We start from the raw sequence: 12,758 nt of genomic DNA on the forward strand, positions 1-12,758 counted from the left end.
AAAGTCTTCAGAATTTGGCACCAGAATTTAAATCTCTGATGGTTCACTTTTATGAAACAGCTGAAATTTAAAAAAACCCACCAGCTCTGTATTATTATATCCTGAGGCAATGAATGAACATGTGACTTCATTAATCTTCACATAATTGTACCCTATGAGTAAACCAGGCGTTTCATCAGTTTTACAGAACTATACATTCAAAAGGAAGAAAGCTGAAAAGTTTTGCACATTCCTTTGATACCCTACCTACCATATATACTGTGTCCTTTGTTGATGTAGCAGTCAGGATGCAACAGAGACTCCTTTGAGGAGGAAGACATTCTGTCCTCTTTAGGATAAACTATGTCAAATGAAAGGACTGGCTGCTTGCCTCTGGCTGGGCAGAGGAGAGAAGAAATTGTAGTTATTTTTCTATCCTCATCTCTCTCTTCTTTTCGTTCCTCATTTTTACTTTTCTCCTATCTCTTCCCAATGGGGGTGAAAACTGGCTCGAAGGCTTGAAGTACCCTAGAAAATCAAAGGTACTAAAAATCTGAAACAAGAGAGAAAAGGAGACGCGTAGTATGTAAATACTACCTTTTAGATTATTTCTACACCACCTCTATGCCCATCTGCTTGCTTTTCTTTCAAATTTCATTAGCATCATCATTTCTATCACCTTCCATGTGCCAGGCCCAATGCCAGTTGCTGGAGCTGTTCCACAAAATGAGATAGGACTAGGGAACTCATCACGATGTGGGAGCCATCATTACATCATGGCAAATCGTAGGAGACACACAAAACTAAGTCAGTTGTATTTCCATAGCTTAAAAAATATTACATAGTAAGTCAGAAGGTGACCATTCCAATCCACTACTAAGAATTTAAAATCCTCAACAGTTCCAGACTTTTTCCCTATGCAAATACTAGGTTATCAAGTATGAAATGTTCAATTTCCTTAAGTCCTAAGTTTTGAAAGTTGATATCTTCAACATTTCAGTTTGACACTTCTTATTTTATTTTTATTGTGAAGTTACCTCCTTATTCTTTCAAATGCATGTTTTGGCTTGCGATTAGCTTTCAAATTTTGGTGGGCGGTCATTTTTGTGAGACCAAAGTCAAAAGTTTGCATTATTTTTGAATATGAGTGCTGTCATGGAAACAACAGACAACTCAAATTATCAATGAAGTGTTTAGGAAGGATGTGGCTAATAAAGACAAAGAATGTCCTTGGTTTGAGAGTTTCTGTTCTGGCGATTTTAATCTTGAAAATGAGCCACACGGGTGACCTGAGACCAAGGTGGATAATGATGAGCTGAAAGCTGTAGTGGAAGCAAATCCATCTCAACCTACAGCATGAATTAGCAGTGAGGTCTGACATTACTATACTACAAATTGTAACAAATCAGAGAGGAAAGGAAGCTGGATAGATGGGTTCTGCATGAGTTAAATGAGCGTCAGAAGAGAAGTCATCTCAAATTTCCCCTTCTTTGCTTTCATAACAGATGAAGTGCCAAAACATAGTCCAAATCTGAACATTCATCAAAAAAAGCTAATGGTTTCTTTTTGGTGGTCCAGTGCTGGTATTAACCTCTATAGCTTCATGAACCTGGCCAATAGATTACAGCAGTTGTCTACTGCAACCAGTTGCATGATGAGGGTGCTTGCAATTAAGAAGCCAAGATTGGTCAATAGAGACAGGCCAATTCTCTTGCAAGACAAGGCTCAACCACATGTTTACAAACAACGCTGCTCAAACTACAGAAGGTGGGCTTGGAAACTCTCTGCCATGCACTGTATTCACCAGACCTTGCACCAACTGATGACCACTTATTCCAGCCTCTGGACCACTTCTTGCAAGGAAAAATATTCAATGCTCAATAAGCTGTGAAAAGCACTTTTCATGGATTTCATTGCTACTCATTCTCCAGGCTTTGCTGTTGGCATAAATGAGCTACCATTTAGATGGCAAAACTGTGTTGATAATTTAGGCGCATACTTTGATTAATTGTACTGCTCCTTGTTTGAAATATAATGAACTAAACTTTTAATTCAGCATCAGACATTTCATATTTAATGGCCTATTATAAATATAGCCATGTAATCATGTGTTAGAGGTCCCTAGGTTCTCTGATTTGCCAGAAGGACTTAAGGACTCAGCATATAGTTATACTCACTGCTAAGATTTATTACTGTGAAAAGATATACAGCAAGATAAACAAAGGGAAAAGGTGCATGGGACAAAGTCTGGAAGAAACCAGGCACATTCCAAGGCTCCCTAGCCAGTGCACACACACGTCCTTAATTCCCAAGCAAAGAATTATGGTACATATGAAATGTTGTCCACCAGGGAAGCTCTTTAGAGACTCCATGTCCATCATTTTCACCAGAGGGCTGGTCATATGGGCAGCCTCTAAATGGCACAGAGCAAAATTTCAGACTCCCTCAAAGGGAAGCAGATATTTAACATAAACTATATTGTTCATCTAAACAGTTTAGGCACAGTGAGCCACTCTTACCAGCTAGGAATGGTGGGAACTCCCCTGAATTTCAAGTTATTAGATGCCACCCACTGGCCAATCTCATAAGGCCTTTCAAAGGACAGCAGATAGGCTTGCTGTGTTAGTTCTTTCTTGCATAATTATTATCCTTACACGTCTTATCCAAATTGCCATTATGTTCTCTCTGCAACTTTTCTTTTAGAAATGACACTGATCACAGACATCTTTCTATGTCAGTTTACATAGGTCTACCAATTTTTTTGTCATAGTTCCATAATATTCCCTTTATAGACAATTTTTAACCATTCCTATATAAGTAGATGCTCAGTTTATTTCCAATTTTTGTATTACAAATTATGACATAATGAGCATCATTGAACATATTCTTCATGTATTTATGCCTCCTGTTTCTATTATACAGGATTCTAGAAACGATATCCCTAATGCCATTCAATCTGTAAAGGGAGGCCACTGTGTTGGAATTATAGTGCATGTATAGATTATCAAAAAGGAGGACAGTTAGGAGGCTGTTAAAAGAATCAGGATGACAATTGTTCAGGGCCTGGACTCAGCTGTTGTAAGGAATGTGGTGAGGAGAAGAAATAGCAAAGACTTAGTTAGAAGGCCAGACAACAACCCCTGACAGTGGGCAGGAAGTAGAGAGTCGGCAAGGAGTTCGAGGTTACTCCTGGTTACATGGCCTTGTGACAGCCTAGAATGCAAGGAGAACAATTAAAAACAATTGTAATCATTTAGGGAAGAAGTGGTAGGAGCTCAGTTTTTTAGTTGTTCATTCACTGATCCATTCATGCACCTAATATTGAGCATCTGTTATGTCCGCCACTCTGTTAGTGGTTATCACTGTGCATTTTTTTTTTGCAGTTTTTGGCCAGCATATGGGGCTGGCACCCTACTCCGTTGAGCCACAGGCGCCACCCTCATTGGTGCATTTTTCTCTCTCTCTCTCTTTTTTTTCTTGCCAAAAATATTGAGATAGAAATTTGATGCAATATAGATTCTATGTAACATGATCATTAATGAACTTCATTGCTATTCTTTTGTGAATGGCACAAAGCTTAATAAAAGCTGCAGAGAATGATGGTGCACTGGGTTTCAGATACTTGAATAATTTACACTCACTTTAGAGTGAAAGTATGAGAAGGGAGAGGGAAAAGAATCACGAAAACAAGAAAGATCTCTTCTGTGTCTGAGTTTGAAGACAGGCTCCCTCCCACACACTGATTTTGGACAAATGCTCCTAGCAAACGTGAGCAGGCAATCATTCCCCATCTCCCCCTAGACAGCCTTCTCTCCTGCACAGTGCCAGGTATCACTTGTGTGGGCATCAAGTGTGACGGGAAAGCGAAAAGCCAGTAAGCAGAGCAGCTCTCTTTATTATTTTCACTTGTGTTCTGTCCCCTTCGCATTGGCCCCTTCTCCCTACTCCCAGGAGCCTGAAATACAGCTTTCCATCATCTGAAGCCCAGATGCATGTACTTGCAATCTGGATGATAAGGGGGGGTTATTTTTATAGGGTTTTACACACTCTTTACTAGAAATTCACATGCTTTTATGAATTTTATTTCACAACTTGTTGAATTTATATTGGAATCTGCTTTCTGATTAAGTTTATTTGACTAGGCAGAGAAGTCCCATTCTGCATTCATTTGTATCTAATATATGTAAGGAATGTGATCTCACACGCTCCTTACAAAAATTTTTCTTTCATAGTTTCTAAAGCCCATATAGGGGCCACATTTTTTTTTTCTTTCTACAGACTTAAATCTCTTCATTCTCCTTTTAATTCATATAAAAGTCAAATTACATTCTCCATATTAATGGCCAACAAGTGCATGAAAGGCGTTCAACACCCCTAATCATTAGGGAAATTCAAATCAAAACTACAGTGTGACACTACTGACATCCATTAGAACGGCTGTTATATAAAAGGCAGAAAATAACAAGTGTTGATGAAGATGTGGAGAAACCAGAACCCCCATGCATCACTTGTGGGAGTATAAAACGCAGGGAATACAAGCCCTGTGGAAAATACATCCCGACAGCCTAAACTTGGAATTACCATGGGATTCAGCAATGCTACTTCCAGGTAGAATTTTTCTATCCCAAACAATTGAAAGCTGAGAGTTGAACAGATATTTGTAGACCAATATTGGTAACAGCATTATTCACAATATTCAAAAGGCAGAAACAACCCAACTCAAGTGTCCACAATGGATGAATGGATAAACAAAATGTGATACCTATATACAACAGAGTATTATTCAGTTCTAAAAAGGAGTGAAATTCTGATACCTGCTGCAACATGGGGGAGCCTTGACAACATAATGCTACGTGGAGAAGCCAAACGCAAGAGGACAAATACTGTCTGAGTCCACTCAGATGAGGTTCCTAGCCAGGTCATATTCATAGGGGTAGACAGTAGAATGGTGGTTGTCAGGGGAGGAGGGAATAGAGAGTTACTGTATAAATGATGAAGAGTTTCAGGTTAGGAAAATGTAAAAGTTCTGGGGACGGAAGGTGATGATGGTTGTACGACAACGTAAATGTACTTAATGGTACTGAACGCACACTTAAAAATGGTTAAAGTGTCAAATTCTATGTTACATATATTTTAACACAATTTAAATAATTAAGAAAAGTCAAGTTACAGTAGAGCTGCCTTGGCTGAGCGCACTTTTCCCCGACTGGAGTCTTTCCCTCTCGCTGAGGGAATCGCTCTCTTTTCTCTGTCTCTCATCTCAGCTTCCTGTCCCTGCCCTAGTGCCTTTTGCACTTTCTTTCCCTCTTCCTCATTTACAAAAACAACTTTTTTCCAAGGATAGGCTCTGATACAATCAATAATCCTCTGGTATTTGAGCCAAGATGATAGCTTTCTTTGGTGTGTTTTCATTTCAAGGCTTATCTTTAGTTGAAAAATATAAGGCTGCATTTCCTGGGGATGATGGCCTTCTGGGGCCACTCAAGTGTCTCTGCTACAGGTCCTGTTCCTCTGCAGAGTGCGGATGTACTGACAGATTCAGTCAAGAAAAGGAAAATCACTGCAGGTATTTCAAGCAAGGGGGATTTAATATAGGAATGACACTCCAAGTTGTAAGGAAGGTAACCAAAGTGGGAATTGAAGGCGGTGTCTGTGGCTCAGTGGGTAGGGTGCTGACCCCATATACCGAGGGTGGCTGGTTCAAACCTGGCCCCGGCCAAACTGCAACAAAAAAATAGCCAGGTGTTGTGGCGGGCACCTGTAGTCCCATCTACTCGGGAGGCTGAGGCAAGAGAATCGCCTAAGCCCAGGAGTTGGAGGCTGCTGTGAGCTGTGAGGCCACAGTACTCTACTAAGGGTGATAAAGTGAGACTCTGTCTCTTAAAAAAAGGGAGGGGGGAGGTGCCTGTGGCTCAAAGGAGTGGGGCACCAGCCCCCTATGCCAGAAGTGGCGGGTTCAAACCCAGCACTGGCCAAAAACTGCAAAAAAAAAAAAAAAAAGTGGGACTTGAGGAGAGTACCCAGAGATTGGGCACTGCATTCTGTCCCACTGAAAACGAATCTCCCTACCTGCCTTCTGCTCTCCTGTGAGTGCCCTTCATGGAGAGAATCTGAACTGGAACCCTCCAGAGGCGTCTGAGAAATGCAGTGTGTAGGTTTCTAGTTCTTGTAACCTGGGGAGAAAGGGAGAAGCAAGTGTTTGTGCATGGCAGGCAATTTCCTGCACGAATCCAGTGTGTGCAGTCAGTTGAAACAGCACCTTTCCATAGACAGCTTGACCCCTGCATGGTGAGTCAGCCTCTCCGCCTCAGGCTCCAGAAGGATCACAGCTCCCAAGTTGGACAGGCCTGTCTTACCAGCCCTGTGATCTTGCCAATGCTAGCAGTGGCCATTTCCTAAACGCCAGGTGCTCTGTGAAGTGCTTTAAACATTACACCAACAAACCGGTAAGGTAGGTTTTATAATTTCGTTTTCACAGACAAGGAAACCCGAGTCAGGGAGTGTGGGTCACACAGCAACAGGGCCGTGGGGCTGGGATAGAATTCAGGTCTGACCAACCCCTGTAATATTTAACTTTCTGATCTTCAGTTTCCGACACACACGGTTGTTGGGGGTTATGACATCCTAGCTGCACATCTATAGTTTACGTCTATATTTCCTTATATGTAGGGGCACTGCACTCACCTGTCTCCCCTGGCTCCTGCTGCCAGCCAGCACCGTGTTCCAGAGTAGGCACTGTGGTTTCCCTTCCCTCTGAAACTCTGCGTGGAGCAGGTGCCAAGCCACACCACTGCCTTCCTGGATCTAATGAATGGATCCACTCCTGCCTAAGGAAACAGGACGCTCAGAGTTGCTTCTGTCACTGGGCAACTTCCTCCCATGACCCCCTGTGCTGGTTCCCAGTGGCTGCTGTAACCAATTACCATAAGCTTAGCAGGCGTCCTCAAACTTTTTAAACAGGGGGCCAGTTCACTGTCCCTCACACAGTTAGAGGGCCAGACTATAGTTTAAAAAAAGAACTATGAACAAATTCCTATGCACACTGCACATATCTTATTTTGAAGTAAAAAAACAAAATGGGAACAAATACAACCATACTGCCTCATGTGGCCTGCGGGCTGCAGTTTGAGGACCCCTGGTCAGTGGCTTAAAACAACAGAAATCGATGGTCTCCCAGTTCTGGAGGCTAGAAGTCTGAAATCTGCAGGGCTACACTCCCTGCAGAGGCTCCAGGTGACAATTCTGCCTTGTCCCTTTCAGCCGCTGGCAGCTGCAGGACTTTCCTGCAGGCTCTGCCTCCACCCTCACCTCCCCTTCTCCACGTGCCCGTCTCATCTCCCTCTGCCTCGCTCTTTAAAGGCCACTTGTGATGGCATCTAGGGCTCGCCTGGATAATCCAGGGTGAGATCCTCTTCTCAAGATCCTTAACTTAAGAATGCGTGCAAAGACCTTTTCCTCATCTATCATTAACAGGTTTCAGGGATTAGGAGGTGGCTTTCTGGGATGCCATTCAGCCCACTTAGGCCATCCTTGGGAACGGGAAGGAAGGACAGGTTTTCTGTCCTCTTGGGAGCACATCTTCAGGTTGGGGCCTTTCTCCTCCGTTCTGTCCCATCTTTCCTCTAGTATCTTCCTGGTCATGCCACTGAAACTATCAGGGATCTTGACGGACACTGTAAAAAGGTAGACATTGGCCAATGCAGCTTTGCTGTCTTCTTCGGTGGGCAATGTTAATCCACCTAATCTATCATTATTTCCAGGGCAGGCCTGAACCTCCAGGCTCAGAAATTCCTACATGGTGTTCACTTCAAAGAAATGACATAAATTATTCTTTCTCCTTTCCAGCACTCTGCCTTGGACAGAAATGTAAGCGAAGCTTCCTTAATTAACTTATCCCCCTCTCCCGGGATTCTGGTTTCTTCATTCTTGTGTTTATTTCACTGGAAGCTCCTTCAGCCTTCCTCCCCTCAGTTTCTGACTTGAGGCACATTGGTCCCTTGCTTGGATCCCCACAAGGATCCTGTCTCTTCCTGCCCAGATCTCCAGCCTGGAAAGCATTCACATCTTCACTTCTTGCTCTCTTCCCAGGCTTAATGAAAGAATAAAACACCAGCTCTGGACAACTTAGTGACAAGTCTCCTGGCCCAGGAAGAATGGGGGTGGTTGCTGTAGCTTCTCTTTCAGGATTTGGGAGAAGGGATGTCCACTCTCCCAGTCCTCAGTGGCAAAATGACCGACAGGCTCAGCTCTCTGCTGCCTCTGCCCAGAGCCACCGAGCAGAATCAGGAGGTTCACCGCTCCCTACCAGGGGCCCTCAAGTTTCCTTCACTGCTTAGCAGATGTCCTAGTTCACTTTATCCTGAGGCCTGGACATTTGATTCTCACGCATCTACACACTTGAGATATAGATAGAGCTTCCCTAAACACCAATGAATCTGAATCGCTTCCATTAATTCAGCACTTTCAATTTTACAGAACTTTTCACATAGGTTTTTATTTGTTCCTGAAAACAAACCAGTGAAGCGGATGGCTGGCTCTTACTAACCTCATTTCACAGATTAAGAAACTGTGGTGATGTGATTTGTACCAAGTTACTAGCCTGCCTGTGGCAGAGCTGGGCCCCAGGCAGGGATTCTGGTTGTAAAAGCAGCTTGCTTTCTGCTCCTGGTCTCGCCCTCTTGTTTTTCCAAACGCTTTTTCCCTCCGTCTTTCCTTTTTCTCTTTTCATATTCTCTTTGTCCCTCTGACTGAGTTTCCTACTGTTTCTCTCTCTTTCTACTAATTCTTTCTGCTGCGTGTATCATCCTAGACCTGAGATCCCATACTGGCCTCATTACTTACCAAACTATGCAACCTTAGACACATTTCTTAACCTTGCTGAGCTTTAGTCTCCCTATCTGAAAATAGGAACAATACTAACTTCTTCACAGGGACTATGGTGGAGGCTTAATAAGATTATATTTATATAGAGAAAGATAGATGGAGGGAGAGAAAAAGAGAGAAGGGGAGAGGAGAAGCGTCCTAATAGTCTCTGGCTCTTGATCGCCAGCCAGCAGAAACTGCCTTCCTCCACTTTAACAGCATGGACTCATGGCTACAACTGTACACTTTTGTCCCTCATTCACCTGTGTCATCCTTATCATCGAACTGTTGGATTTGATTTATCGGGAGACACCCGCCTTCTGTGCCTCTCTGACTATGAGCCGTGGCTGAGGGAGAGCTGCCTGATGGATGTGGTCGGAGTGATTAATAGCAGCCTGTCTCCAGAGCCCCGAGAGTGTGAGTGAGTTGCAGTGCCCTGACTCCACTTCTAATTCTGTACTGTCATCTGCGGCTGTTTGGCCAACCGGAGGCCCAACGCCCACAGCAGTGTCTGGCTGCAAGCCCTAGATTTCCTGGGTCACCAAGGCAGATTCTCTGAGAGGGGAAGATAATGATCCCAGGCTGTGGCAGTTACTCAGAACATGGTGTGAGCGCAGGGGGTCTGTGCAGCTGCACTTTGTGCCTGGTGGATTTCATCACCGGACAAAGTGTGAGGCAGAGAAGGCACAGCAAAGGCGTGTTGCTGCACGCTTCACCCCCATCCCTGCAGTGCCATTACCCGGTGCTTTCCCAGTGAGAAATTCATCAGTCGGAAACATGTCCCAGAATGTGAGTGCCGGGCCCAGGGAAGAGATGTGTCTGTTCTCAGGCACTGTAGTTACTGAGCCTCACCCATCTTCTGCGAATGAAGTAGCATTATTTTGCAAAAAGCCAGGTACTTGGCTACTTCTGTTCTGCAGATACTGAAATGCCTTAGCATAAGGAGGATATAAACAGACAGAAACTCTGGATGTATCATTGGGACTTACTAAAGTTAGGATTTTCTTCCCCCACCTACATGTCTTGAACATTGTTGTCAGAGCATTTTCTGATTCCGTTTAAGAGAAAAAGCAGTGGTGAATATTTCTTAGTCTTTCCCAAGCCACTTGTCAAAGTGGTCAACAGTGCTTCCGGGACTACCATCTGTTGGGGATGGGCAGGTCGAGGGCCTGGAGCACCAGGCCAGCTGCCCTGATCTCAGCCTCGCAGTGGACTTGGAGAAAACGCCGCAGTTCCTGTTTAAAATTATACAGTTGGATGATGTTTCTCTTGGCTGCATCTATCAAAGCTGCTGCCCAGAGCCAATTTTTGGCAAAACTGAGAAGTATGAAGTTTTTTTTTCTTTCTAACATCCCAGCATCCTCCTTTATCACTTTTTCTCTTGATGCCTCTCCAAGTTCCCCAAGACATCTTTCTTCCTTTCCCTCATCCACATGTGAATGCTGGAAGATGTGAAACATATTTTCTATACCTGTAAGCAGTGACAAACTCTGGAACAGTGCTTCACATCTGGAATGTGTATGTGAATTTCCTACGTTGTTAAAATGCAGATTCAGATCCATCAGGTCGTCAGTGGGGCCTGGGACTCTGAATGACTAACAAGCCTCTTGAAGATGCCGATGTTGCTGGTCTGTAGACCACCCTCTGTGCAGCAAAGCCCTGAACAGTCCTGAGGGGAGAAATGGGAATGGGGAGAGGGATCCCTCTTTGGTTTAGGGATGTGTGTGTGGAGGGGCCTTACTTCCTAGTGACTAGTTATATAACCTTGTACTCTCTTCAGCTCATGCAATGGGATTGGTTTGCTTGACCAAAATTTTAAATTAATCACTCAGATTTCAGTTCTTGTTGCCTGATTCTCAGCCATAGTAAATTCAATTTTCATTTTTTAGAAATAACATCTTGCAAAATACTCTGATTTCTCATGTTGGTAAAGCTCAATCAGATTTAAATTAAGTTTCTTAAAATTTTTGTTTTCCTACTCTGTATTTGGGGGCAGAAGTGAATAGAGGGGTCGGAAGGAAGAGGCCGGAGGAGATGCCTGAGTCTTATCCTCCGCTGTGCATCTCACTGACTGCTGGGAGAAATAGTTTGTCTGAGAAACTGAAGTGCCTGAGCACAGAATTCATTTAGCAGCTGGAAGAAATCCACCTCACAAGCCCAGTCTAGGACCAAAGCCTTAGTCCAGAGTGACCCAGGCTGGTCCACACCCCACCTCCTACTGACTCAATGATGCCTCACAGGGAGAGAGAAGGCTGTGAGCAGATACAAAAAAAGCTACGTTTCCATGACTCACTCTTGCTCTGGTAACTTTTTAGCAGAATGGAATGCATGAGAGAGGGCAGTCAGCCTCAGGGTCTCCCACCCCCAGGGCCTTGGCAGAGGTACTGGCCGCAGTGCAGATGTGCCCGGCAACCTAGGCACAGTGCCTGTCAGGTCTAGGAGCATGGACTCCACCTTGCATAGAGGGAAGGCAACAAGGGCAGGGAGCTATGGGAATAGGCTGGAGGCAGCACATTGGTGAGGAAGCTGACCAATTTCATCCATGATCATAGGTGAGCAGTTCTCCAGAGCTTTCTACAAAGATTTGGGGAGATAAGGCAGAGAAGGGGGATTTTGCTGGGGCTGAGGCTCTGCATTTACCCATAGGAACGAAAGCCTATGTCTGTTAATCCAGTCTATTCAAAACCCCAAGTGTGTGGGTTACCCATTCTGTAATCCATGAGTAGATCAGTGGATTGGAGCGGACACGCCCTTCAGTTAAAGTAGCTCTGTTCTTTCTTGTGGAGCTTCTGTGTGTTGTCCACTTGAGGAAAGCATCTCTAGACTACACACCCTGAGCAGGTGCTCTTGAAGAACTTGGCCAGCACCAGGACTCTATGATTTGCTTTTGCTGTGAATAAGGAAGCAGTGGGCTTCTCAGGGCCAGGGGCAAGTCAGGAGAGGTTACAGTTAAAAAGAGGATTCTTAGGAACTATGTTCAAAGAGGTTTCCAAAGTCTGAGCCCTTCGTAGCACAACAGCTCTACGTGCTGATGAAGTTCAGCTTTCAGTAGACATGAAGCCATTCAAGACTGTCTTAGCACCGTTTAGGACAGGGAGACAATCTTTGAGACAGGTGATAAAATCTCTGGAAAAAAATGGTGGTGGGCAAGGCCCCAGACCTCGCAGGCTGTTTTAAACGAGCAATTCAAAAGCTATTGCTCAAGCACCTAGCGAGCAATTCAAAAGCTATTGCTCAAGCACCTAGCCTTGCAGTGTTCAAATTCAAGCCCCAACACCAGCTGGCCTCAGCGGCTCTGAATGTCCCCAGGAAGGGAGGCCATTTCTAAATTAACCAAGACCCAGATCAGAGACCTCATTCTACCTTGATTGAAATATTCAAGTAATGGGATTTTGAATAAATTAGTTATTCATCATGAAAAATGTATTATAGATAAATACCATAGCTCATTGCTATTCTAAGCTGTCCACTAGTCATTTCTTTTAAGGAAAAAAATAGAAAAATTAATGTGGTTCTGAACAGTGATCTGCTCAATGGTTTCAAGGTTTTTATCTGGAGAGGATTTCAATAAACTACTTTAAAAGAAGTGGAATGCAAAAAAAAAAAAAATTTTGTGTGAAGGGCTTGTATAATTGCTGAAAGGTTGGTTCTCCGGGGCTAGAAATCAACGAAAAGGGTGAATGTTATGGAAAGATTTTTAAGTACTTATTCAGGAGAAACTAAATAGAAAATCAATCAGGAAAATTAAAAATTCATAAATCCAATTGCTTCTAATTGACTCAGAACATAGCACAGAATTCAGAATGTTTGTCTGTGAACAGCTCAGTCTCTTGAAATTATGACTCTTATCACAGGAGAGAGCATTTGGGTTACATTTTTTTATTCTGTCAAAGAAAACTCATCAAGGCCAAAGCAAT

The sequence above is a fragment of the Nycticebus coucang genome, chromosome 16 (assembly GCF_027406575.1).
Source record: "Nycticebus coucang isolate mNycCou1 chromosome 16, mNycCou1.pri, whole genome shotgun sequence".
In the NCBI taxonomy this organism is placed as follows: domain Eukaryota; kingdom Metazoa; phylum Chordata; class Mammalia; order Primates; family Lorisidae; genus Nycticebus; species Nycticebus coucang.